Consider the following 12,467-nt stretch of genomic DNA (forward strand, 5'->3'; position numbering starts at 1 on the left):
TTAAAAAGCCTGTGGGTCTTGTCTCTGTGCTGCCCAGACTTTCCCTTGTCCTGGAAATGAAAAGAGGTGAGTGGAGGCTGCAGTGGAGCCTGCCTTTGGTTCACGATGTTGGGATCACACCCAGGACCTCAGGCTGTGCTCTGCCACTGAGCCACACCTAGCCCTGTTGTGTTGGTTTTGTTTGTTTGGGTGCTGGAGAGGGGACCCAGGCCTCCTGCGTGCCAGGCAAGCACTCCTACAAAACCGCTGAATCAGTGAGGGTCTCCAGTGAGCCAGGACCAGGAGGAGGGAGACAGGTGTGCAGATCTGCATCTGTGCTTCTATCGATATGTGTGGGATCTACACACACACACACACACACACACACACACGTGGGTGCTCCCCCACTTACAATGGTTCCACTTAGGATTCTTTGGTGTTACGATAGTCAGAACCGATATGCATTCAGTAGAACTGCACTTTGAGCCTGGATCTTTGGTCTCGTCCCAGGCTAGTGACAGGTGATGTGATGACTCTTGGATTGTGAGGAAGCAGCAGCTGCAGCTCCCAGTCAGCCCTGAGATGACTTGAGATGGTCAAGATCTTATTATTTAAATAGGCTTTGAGGTAGCTGACGGTGCTCAGCTGCAGGCTGATGTCAGTGTTCTGGGCACATTTAAAGGAGCTGGGCTGGAGGGTGATGTTCAGTGGATGAGGTGTGTTAAATGCACGTCAATGCACAGCAGGTTTATGGGGAGGTGACTCCACTGGAGAGAGGGAGGGGGAAAGGTTTGTGCTGCACTTTGGAGGCTGGTGAGTCAGGACTGGCAGGGTGGGCCATTCTTCCTACTAAGACCTTCAACTGATTGAATGAGGCTCACTCACACATTCTGAAGGGTAATGTTTACAGAAAATCTGCTGACTACCTCATCTGTGCTGCCACAGGCTTGGAGTGTGGTTCTGGGGTAAAGTGCTTGCCTCAGAGGCACTGGGCCCTGGGTTTGATCCTCAGCCCCCAAACAACAAAACAACCAGAAGTTCAGCACAACTATCTGACACGTTTGGCCAGTCACCTGGGTTCCCGTGGCCATGCCACACTGGCACAAACCACCACGGAGTGGGAGACCCCATGCGCTCCTTTGCTCATGGAGTAGTCCACGGTCACTGCCAGGCCAGAGATGAAGTGCTGAGGCGCAAACTCGGGGCAGGCGCCCGCTCGTGGAAGGGGCCTGTCCTTGCAGATGCCTTGCCACCCTGCCTGGTCCTGGCCTACACACACCTGAGAGGTACACACACCCTGAGAGTTTCACTTGAGAGCACCTGGAGGCAGAGGAGGATTTGGGGATCAGGGAGTGAGGCTGCAAACAGAGGCTAGGCTTTTGCAAGAACCCTGCCCTGGGATGCTATTCCACTGCAGCCCCGTGACAAATTGCCATGGCCTGAGTGGCTTAAACAGACACTAATTCTCTCAAAGTTCTAGGTGCTGGAAGTCCAATATGAAGGTGGATCTTTGCCCGGCTTGTAGATGGCCCCCTTCTGTGTTCTCAGCTGGCTTTCCCTAGGTGCATGCAGTGAGGGGACAGAGGCAGAAACAAATCACTCTTTGGCCAGCACTGTAGCACACACCTATAATCCCAGCAGCTCAGGAGGCTGAGACAAGATCCCAAGTTCAAAGCCAGCCTCAGCAACTTAGTGAGTCCCTCAACAACCTAAGTGAGTTCCACTTTCAAAAAATAAAAGGGGGGGGTGGTCCCAGGCCCCGTGTCCTCTGCTCTTTGTCAACTTCAAAGACAAGCAAAGGCTCACACTGCTAAATTTTCGTTTCGTTTTTTTTTTTTTTTTTTTTTTGGTCCTGGGGATTTAGTCTGGTGGTGCTCTACCACTGAGCCACATCTCCAGTCCTTTTTATTTTTTATTTGGATACAGGGACTTACTGAGTTTCTTAGGGTCTTACTAAGGTGCTGAGGGTGGCCTCAAACTTATGATCCTCCAGCCTCAGCCTCCCAAGTCTCTGGGACTACAGGTGTACACCACGATCGATGTCTGACTGAAAAACCCTTTAAATGTGAAAAATATGGCAAATCATCCCATTTTCCCAGTTGTCTTCAAAGCCATTTCATTCATACTGGAAAACAAACCCCCTGAATGTTTGATGTTCCATTTTCCTTCTCATTTACTAAAATACTCAGGAGAGAAGCTCTGAGAATGTGAGAAATGTGGGAAATGTTCCAGTTTATTCCATTTCTTCTATGGACTGGGAAGATTCTCTTTGAAAGATTTATGCCAAAATAAATAAATCCTATGCAAGTAAGAAAATAAACAAAAGGGCAACCAGGGTTGTGGCTCAGTGGCAGAGTGCTTGCCTAGCATATGTGAGGCACTGGGTTCCATCCCTGGCACCACATATAAATAAATAAAATAAAGGTATTGTGTCCATCTACAAGCAAGGAAAATTTTAAATAAATAAATAAAAGGGGATGGGAGTGTAGCTCAGTTTTAAGCACCCCAGGGTTCAATCCCTGGTACAAAAAAAAAAAAAAAAAATCCAAATAACTTTTTGGTGTGTGTTATAAAGACATCCTCATGGATTGGGGTCTACCCTACATTACCTCCTACAGCCTCTACCCACACACTGCCTGGGGGATTAGGTTAGAGCTTCAACTTGTGAACAGGCAGGCAGGGTGGGGTGGCTGGTGCACAATTCAGTCCGCAGCTCCCACCCAGCCCCGTTCCGCTGGGTCTCCAATTACCCACTGAAGAGGCAAAAGCATTTCCACATTTTATAAATTTTCTTCTAGTGGTTGCTGCAGTAGTCTCGGAGCCTGTCATTTTTAGACAATCTGTCTCTGCCTGTTCACTTTCCCCTACTTACCAGCTGCTCGTGTGATTTTAAAGACCTCATCCTCTGGGGATGTGGCTCAGGTAGTAGCGCGCTCGCCTGGCATGTGTCGGGCACTGGGTTCGATCCTCAGCACCACATAAAAATAAAATAAAGATTCAGTGTCCACCTAAAGCTAAAAAAATAAATATTAAAAAAAAACTCATCCTCTGTACTGCAACCTCTCCACTGGTGCTGTCCACTGGAATGTCCCAAGGTGATGCAAGTGTCCTCTGTGTTGTTCCATGCAGTTGGCACCAGCCATGTGTGGCTATAGAGCACTTGCAGTGTGGCAGGTCGAGGAGGCGCTGAATTTTTGGGGAGGTCAGGGGAGGCGGGTCTTGGAGATGGAACCCAGGGGTCTTGACCACAGAGCCACATCCCCAGACCTTTTGGGGTTTCTCTGGGTGTCTTGTCTTGTTTTTTTAGACCGGGTCTTGCTAAATTGCCCAGGCTGGCCTTGAACTTGCAATCCTGCCTCAGCCTCCTGAGTAACTGGGATTACAGGTGTGTGCCACTTGTCCGGGCTCTGGATTTCTATTCTGAATGAATTTGACCACCACACTGCAGCACAGCTGTGATGACCTTCCGGTGGTCAGAACCACTACAACAGAACCGACATTGACTGTCCTCTCTAACCCTCCTCTCTCCTGGCAACTGTACTTATTGTCAAGCTTGCTAACTGCAATTGGGTCTTTGTATTTCGTTTCTAGATATACATAACAGTAGGGTGTATTTTGACATATTAAACATACATAGAATAAGTATAACTGGTTCCAATGAGGTTGTATATGATGTAGAGTTATATTGGTCATGTATTCTTTCTCCCAAAATATTTTTTAGTTGTCAATGGACCTTTATCTTATTTATTTATATGTGGTGCTGAGGATCGAACCCACATGCTGGGCAAGTGCTCCACCATTGAGCCACAGCCCCACCCCCCAGTGTATTCTTCTTTTTTTAATATTTATTTTTCAATTGTAGATGGATATAATACCTTTATTTTATTTATTTATTTAATGTGCTGCTGAGAGTTGAACCCAGGGCCTCGCATGTGCTGGGCGAGCGCTCTACCGCTGAGCCCCAGTCCCAGCCCTCAACCCCATTTATTCATTTTTTTAAAATATTTTTTTTAGTTGTAGATAGACAATATTTTTTTAATACTTTATTAGTTGTTGGTGGACCTTTATTGATTTACTTGTGGTGCTGAGAATCGAACCCAGTGCTTCACACATGCTAGGCAAGCGCTCTACCACTGAGCTACAGCTCAGGCCCCATTTATTCTTATTATTTAATTCATTCTTATTTAATTACCATAAACTTAGTAGCTCAAAACAATGTACGCGTGTTCTACTATATTCCTAGAGATCCGAGGGTGTTCAGAAGACTGTGCTGGTCAAGTTCCTTCTGGGAGGCCAAGGGAAGCGTTCATTCATTTGCTTTTTAGGGTCCATCTGCAGCGCTTGGCTTGTGGCCCCTTCCTTCCTTGTCGCATCTCCTGCCATTACCTCTAATCCTCTTCTTGTTTTCCCTCTGTTTTTCTTTTTTCTTTTTTGTACCAGGGGTTGAATCCAGGGAACGTAGCCACTGAGCCACATTCCCAGCCCTTTTTATTTATCTTTTTTATTTGAGACAAGGCCTCACTAAGTTGCTGAGATGGTCTCAAACTTGCCGGCCTCCTACCTCAGCTTCTCGAGTTGCTGGGATCACAGGCCCACGCCATGATGCCTGGCTCTACTTAGGTTTCTGTAGAAGATGTGACAGCAGATGTGCATCCCAGGATGGAGTGATACCAGGAGGGGCCACCGGCCACAGGCTGCAGATGCCTCTGGAAGCTGACAAAGGCCAGGAATGGACTCTCCCTTAGAGCTCCCAGAAGGACCCCAATCCTGATGCCTGATTTTAGACTTCTAACCTGTAGACCTCGGACCTCTGTAAAAGAATAGACATGTGTTAACAGAAGTCACTACGGGTGCTCATCCATTACCACGGCCACGGGAAGCTCATGCACAAGCTGAACTGTAGTATTAGAGGCCAAGGAGGGGCTCAAGCAGGCTCCAGGGGATCCCAGTCAACACCTCATGTCTGTTTCTCCATCTGGGGACTGGTGATGGGTGTGACCTTTTAAACATTCATCAAGCTCTATGCCTTGATTGGTGCCCTTTCCTGAATTTATGTGGCTCTTAAAAGTTAAAGCTAGGTGCAGGCTAGGGTGGTGGCTCAGTGGTAGAGTATTTGCCTAGCATGTGTGAGGCATGGGTTTGATTCTCAGCACCACATACAAATAAATAAAGTCCATTGACAACTAAAAAAAAAAAAAAAAAAAGTCAAATGGTGCACGACTGTAACAAGCCTCGAGACTTTCCTCGCTCTCCCATTTGGAGATCTTGAGGCTGAGAGCGGAGGAGCCGTCCTGAAGCTTGGTTTAAAGGTAAAGTGTGTGTGTGTGTGTTTTATTTGGTGTCCCAGGAAACTCACACGAGCAACCTGAAGTTCAGCTGCCTGCGCTGGATGGGGGTGGCAGAGACTCCATCTCAAAATTTTACAAAGATCTGGAGATGTGGCTCAGTGGATAAGTGACAGGACCCTCCCCTCCCAAAAAAAGGAGAAAAAAAAGCTAAATAAAGCTGGGTGTGGTGATGCCCACCTGTAATCCCAGCTGCTTAGGAGGCTGAGACAGGAGGATCACAAGTTCAAGGCCAGCCTCAGCAACTCACTGAGACCTTGTCTCAAAAAATAAAAAGGGCTGGGATGTGGCTTAGTGGGAAAGTGTCTCTGGACTCACCATCACCCCAAAAATATTAAATTCCAGCCCTCCCGGAGCCCCCCATTCTGGAAGGCCCCTGAAGGCCACAGGATGGGCCCCATCTCTAATAGTATTCCTGTTTGGTCCTGGAACAGCCCCCCATGGATGCTGAGGGACAACGGTAGCAGTTTCAGTGAGTTTTATGCATCCTATAGAATCAGTGAACCTCACAGCACTCTTGGGGACCTCTGACTTGCAGATGGTGTCAGTAAGGGTGATCCTGTGGTCTGGTCCCTCCAACTTGGCCTTTGTCTTCACTTTCACGCCCTCTCTAGGCCAGCCCCCTAGTGACTTCCAGCTTGTGCCCACTGTCAAAGTCCCTTTGGTGTTGGGAATGGAGCCCTGTTCGGGCCAGGCAAGCGTCCCCCACCAAGCCACCTCCCCAGTCCTGATACCATGTACTTTCTCTTCTGCATAGAGATCCTAGTCAGCCATGACCTACCCAAGACTATTTTTTTCTTTGTTTCAAGATTATTTTTCTGGCTGGGGATGTGGCTCAAGCGGTAGCGCGCTCGCCCGGCATGCGTGCGGCCCGGGTTCGATCCTCAGCACCACATACCAACAAAGATGTTGTGTCCGCTGAGAACTAAAAAATAAATAGTAAAAATTATCTCTCTCTCTCCTCTCTCTCCTCTCTCTCCTCTCTCACTCTCTCTTTTAAAAAAAAGAAAGATTATTTTTCTGATTCTTTTGGATGGTTTCATCTGTGACATCCGAACGTCCACTTTTTAAGATGGTGTCCCCTTTGTCCAGGCTGGTGCCAAATGCCTGGCTAGACGATCCTTCCTCCTGCCTCAGCCTCCCAAGCAGACAGGACTACTGGTGCCCACCTCGTCTACCCCAGACCCTCCACCTTTGGGGAACATGGTCAGAGCTGGTGCACGGGGAGCCATGAGCGCGGGATGGCGCGCTGGTGGCCTCGTCTCCCCGCGACCCTCGGGTTCCAGACTTTCTGATGCTGAGCGCGTTGGGAATTCTGGGACCAGGTTTCTGGAAGCCCAAAGGAGGAGGCGGAGAAGCCAGCCTCGGGGAGGAGAAGGACGCTGAGAGGGTGCGGGGTTCCCTGCGGGAACGAGGGGCCCACCTGGGTCAGTGGGGGCTTCCTGGCACCATCAGCATCTGGACCAAGGGTGCTTCCGACACCTTCTTCAGGATGAAATAATAGAGTCCTCAGTGGAAGGAATGGAAATCTCTTAACAGAAGAGCAGATGATGAACACAGAAAGCTGTGGGAGAGTTCTCTCCTGCCCTTCTGGGCTATGTCACAGGCGAAAGGAGGAGACCAGAAAGGGAAATCACCTTTCCTGAGGCCACCCAGGAAGATCTGGGACAGGCAGCCAAAGCCAGATCAGAGCATTAGCGGCAGTCCAGCACAGAGGATGGTGCTTTGACTGGGCATGATGTTCATGGTTCCATGACCCAGGGGCCACCAGGTTCCCCATTTCACAGATGAAGAGATCGAGGCACAGGGAGTCTTAAGTAGCTCACTGTAGATCAGCAGCCTCTGAGTGGCTTCAAACACAGTCTGGCTCCAGGGTCATCTTACTGGGACAGGGACACCTTACCAAGGCCCTCCCTGCCTTCTCCCAGAGCTGCCATGGCCAGAGGTCCCTGTTTTCCTCTTGGCTTAATCAGCATCTGACCAGGAAAACAGAAACTGCGAGGCCCAGAGGGAGTGGAGCGCAGCCACAGGACGCTGCGGGAGGTCAGGAGGGCTGTGAGAAGCTGCTAGAATCCCCAAGTCCAAGGGAATCGGAGAAAGGTGGTGTCACCCTGAGACCCTGAGCTGTTGAAGTAGGAACCAGCCACCTGTGCAGGGCCACAGGAGCCCGCGATTGGTGGCCATGGTCTCTGGGTCTTTATTACCTTCCAGTTGCCAAAACCCAGGGAGAAACCAGCCAGGCTTCGAGCCTCAGCTGCAGAGAATGAAGTCTGGGGAGTCACCCTCACAGGAGACCCGACACTCACCCCATAGTGTCCTCAGAGTCACAGCCCAGCAGACAGGAGGGCGCACAGGAAGAGGAGCAGGTGCTGCAGGTGGGGGAGGAGGGGGGGACGGGAGGAGGGGGGAGGGGGAGGAGGAGGGGAGGGGAGGGAGGAGGGGAGAGGGGGGAGGGAAGAGGGGAGGGGAAGGGGAAGCGGGGAGGAGGGGGGGAGGGGGGGAGGCCTCTCCAGGGGCCCTGCTCCAGGGCATCCCAGGGGTGGGAAGAGCAGGGTCTGAGTCACCTCCTGAAGGGGATCTCCTCACCCCTTGGCCCCCACAGGCCTCCCACCCGCCTCTGACCACCCTTCTCCCAGCCAGGGCAGGCAGGAGAGCTAAGGGGTGTCCTGGGAAGCCTCTCCAAGGGCTCCTCACCCAAGTGCCAAACCACTACCGAATCTCTCATCAGAGAGAAAAACGGGTTCAAAGCCGATTATTTGCCCCTCTTATCTTCTTTTTCCCTTTCCACAGTTTTAGTTGCTGCTGTCAACCATAGTCCAAAAGTATTAAATGAAAATAATAAAAATAGCTGGGCGCGGGGGTGCACGCCTGTAATCCCAGTGGCCCAGGAGGCTGAGGCAGGAGGATGGTGAGTTCAAAGCCAGCCTCAGCAATTTAGCGAGGCCTTGTCTCAAAATAAAAAATAAAAATTGGGGCTGGGAATGTGGTTCAATGGTTAAGCACCCTGGGTTCAATCCGAGGTACCCCCCCGAAAAAAATCTCTATCGGTCATAACCAACTAAGACCTACAACAGAATATCAGATAGCAATAGAAACTATAACAAGCCTAGGATTTACCCTAATGATGAATGCACAAGAACTTTATGGAAATGTCGAACATACATCTGTTCCCAGAAGAGGGGCACAGCTCAGGGGCCGAGCACCTGCCTGGCACACACCAGGGCCTGGGCTGTATCCCCCTCACTGCAAACAATAAAATAAAGATGCTTATGATCTCAGTGTGGCTAAGGAGGCCTAATGAGCAAGGCTTGAGTTTAAAAGAAAACCCTGGGAATAAAGAAGGGGGGGGGAAGAGACTTGTAATTCCCCTCCCCCTCTCAAATGTGGGACCAGGAAGCTGGTTATTTACCCCTTGGGTTCACTGTTGTGACCACAATGCCTCCAAATGAACTGCCACCTAGCCAGGTCCTTTAAAAAAAAAAAAAAAAAACACCAGGGATTGAACCCAGGATCTCATAACCACTGAGCCACATCCTCAGCCCTTTTGTGAGACAGGGTCTTTCTAAATTGCTTAGGGCCTCAACTCTAAGTTGCTGAGGCTGGCTTTGAACTCATGATCCTCCTGCCTCAGCCTCCTGAGCTGCTGGGATTACAGGTGTGTGCCACGGTGCCTGGCTACTTTTTAAAATTTTGAAACAGGGTCTTACTAAGTTGCTTAGTCTCTCAGTAAGTTGCTGAGGCTGGTTTTGATCCTCCTGCCTCAGCCTTCCGAGCCACTGGGATTCCAGGTGTGTGCCATAGTGCCCAGCACCTAGCTAGCTCTTGACAAAAATATATTCATTATAAAAACAAAAACCCCAACACCTACCACCCCGTCTACTCCACAGATACTGGCCACAGTGCCGTGGAGCGGGGCTGGCACTTTGATGTATTTTCAAAACTTTCCAGATAATTCCCCTGAGAACCACCATCTAATCACTGATGCGGATGCAGCCAGCCGTGTTAAGATCTGTCTCTTTATGGACGGTTTGTTTTTCTGCCCTGACCCTTTCTGGCATTCAACGTATTTCCCTCCCTCTTTTTTCTCATCAATAGAAACCATTTAACTAGCCAAGAATGTGAAAAATGAGTCTCAAATATTTTTAGTTCTCAACCCCATTGAATGTGTAGCATTGCACAAGTGCACATGCGCGGTCCATTCCCTGTCCATCCCCAGGTTTAACCCCACACCTCCTAACCTGCCCTCTCCACGAAATCCTACTCTTTCTCAGCAGGAGATGAAGGAGCAGATTTCAAGAGCAGCCTGGCCCAGCAGGCCTTGTCACCAAGGTTCTGGGACAATGGAGGGCAATGGGAGGTCCCAGTTTGAAGTAGGGAGACAACATAAGCAGATGCTCATTTAAAAGTCCTGTACCTGCTAAAGGAGGTCCACCCATCAGTCAGCACAAGCTTCTAGGGGTAGTCAGATCGGGTGACTCCTCAACTCACAATGTCCCACTGGCTTCCGTCACAGTTAAAATAACAGAAAGTCCCCACGAAGGTCCACAAGACCCTGGTAATGTCACCTCCCCTCCCCATCCCCCCTCTGGCTTCCTCTCTCCTCACTCACTATGCTGCAGTCAAGGTGGCCTCTGTGCCATTTCTCTAACCAACCCCAGGACCTTTGCAGTTACTTGTCTCCTCTGCCTGGAGCTCTCCTCGAGTCATGGCTGATTCCTCCTTGCTACTCACATTACATCCTCAAAATTTAGCAGCTTAAACTAGGTATAGGATTGAGCCCAGGGCCTTGAGCAAGTGCTCCCCATAACATCAGGTGATGATGGTGCTTTCAGCTCTGCGTGTGGAGGATGAGCACCCACATGGTCATCCTGTTTCTCCCTTATGGTATGCTACTCAGAGTCCCTGAGATATTCAGCTCTTCATTATTAAAACAGACTTTGTGCCAGCATGGTGGTGGGACACTCCTGTAATCCCAGGACTCGGGGGATTGAGGCCGGAGGATTACAAATTCAAGGCCAGCCTCAGCAACTTTGCAAGGTTCTGTCTCAAAATCAAAAATAAAAAGGGCTGAAGATGTGGCTCCGTGGTAGAGCACCTGGATTCAGTCCCCAATACTGAAAAATGAATGAATGAATGAAGAATGAATAAATAAATAGGCTTTATGTAAAATGATTTTGCCCACCTGGGTGTTGATTTGTGTTCTGAGGATTTTTGAGGTACATGAGCCTGAGCTGTGATATTCACAGGCATATTAAACACATTTTTTTAAAATTAAAAAAAAAATTTTTAGTTGTCAATGGACCTTTTTTTTTTTTTATTTCTATGTGGTGCTGGGAATTGAACCCAGTGCCTCACACATGCTAGGCACTGAGCCCCAGCCCCAGCCCTTTAATCGCATTTTCAACTTCTGACAGGTTCGTTGGGATGGAATCCCATCATAAGTTAAGGATCATTTGTACTCAATAAATATTTGATGAAATAATAAATGAAGAGGCCCGCTTAGGGAGACTGGAGACCACTGAGCAGGCGGGTTTCCATGCCCAGGTGAAAGCTGATAAGGGTTTGGATAGGGAAAGAGTGGAGGGAAATGGATAGCTGTCGACAGGATCACCAGCCCGCTCCTGTTTCTGGTCCCTCCCTCCCATATCCATCCTCCACAGGGAGGCAGGGGACCTTCTCAACACATAAGTTCTCTGTTCTCCACCTGAACCCTCCATGGCTCCCCAGTGCACAGGATCAGGGGTTTAGAGGTAAACGAAACAGGGTGACCTGGGAAGGCCAAGATTACCCATTCCTCCCTCTGGGCAGGGTTAGGAGTGGGAACAGAGGAGTAGACACCATTCTAGCTTCAAAAGACCTCCATATACCCTAGGGCATCTCAGAAAAATGCTGTCACAGCTGTCTGTGTGTGTGTTATCCAAGAAACCATCTTGTGATCGTAAATAAGTGGAATTTATTTTATTGGTTATGTTCCCGTTTACACTCAGTTGTATTCCACAGATTCATTCTGCAAGTCTGATCTCTCTCTACTTGGTCTGTGCCTACTTAACACTTCAGACTTCATCTTTTTTTTTTTAAAGAGAGAGTGAGAGAGGAGAGAGAGAGAGAGAGAGAGAGAGAGAGAGAGAGAATTTTTAATATTTATTTTTTAGTTCTCGGCGGACACAACATCTTTGTTGGTATGTGGTGCTGAGGATCGAACCCGGGCCACACGCATGCCAGGCGAGCGCGCTACTGCTTGAGCCACATCCCCAGCCCCAGACTTCATCTTAAATATCTCCTTGCCGATCCTACATCCAGGCTAGGTCAGATGCCCTCTCTGGAATTCTATAATTTACTTATTTGGCATGCTAATTGCTTATTTTCTGCCTCCCCTTCGGGACTGTGAGTTGCATCAGGGAAAACAGTTTTCCCATCTATGAACATGGTACATCTCTCCACTGATTTAGACCTTCTTTAATGTGTCTTCTATGTATTTTTTAGATTTGGGTATAGGAATCTTACCTTATTTTATTAAAATTATTCCTAAGTACTGAGGATTGAACTCAAGGGCACTCGACCCCTGAGCCACATCCCCAGTTCTATTTTGTATTTTATTTAGAGACAGGGTCTCACTGAGTTGCTTAGCACCTCACTTTTGCTGAGTGATACACACTTTTTTGGTATATCAACCTTGATTTCTGCAACCTAGCTGAAATCACCTGTTAGTTTTAATTTTGTTCAGTTAATTTATTAGGAATATCTAAATAATCACATCATGAATAAATAGAGACAGTGTTGCTTTTTTCTGATTTTTACATCTTTTATTTCTTTTTCTTGACTTGTTGCAATATTTATCACCTCCAATACAATGTTGATCAGAAGTGGAAATAATGGAATTCTTTTCTTTTTTAAATCTTAGGGCAAAGCAGTCAATATTTCACCATTATTGGCTGATGGACTGAGGAGGTGCTCAGTGGTACAGCACTTGCTAGCATGCACTGAGCTCTGGTTCACTTCACAGCTCTGGGGCGGGGTTAGGGAGGGGACTAGTAGCTCCTTCCTTCATCCCTCCTTCCCTCCCTCCCTTCCTTCCTTCTTTCCTTCCTTCCTCTTTCTCCTTTCTCTTTTCTTTCTTTTTATACCAGGAATTAGACCAAGGGG

Source organism: Spermophilus citellus (assembly GCF_964194105.1).
Source record: "Spermophilus citellus genome assembly, chromosome: 18".
Lineage (NCBI taxonomy): Eukaryota > Metazoa > Chordata > Mammalia > Rodentia > Sciuridae > Spermophilus > Spermophilus citellus.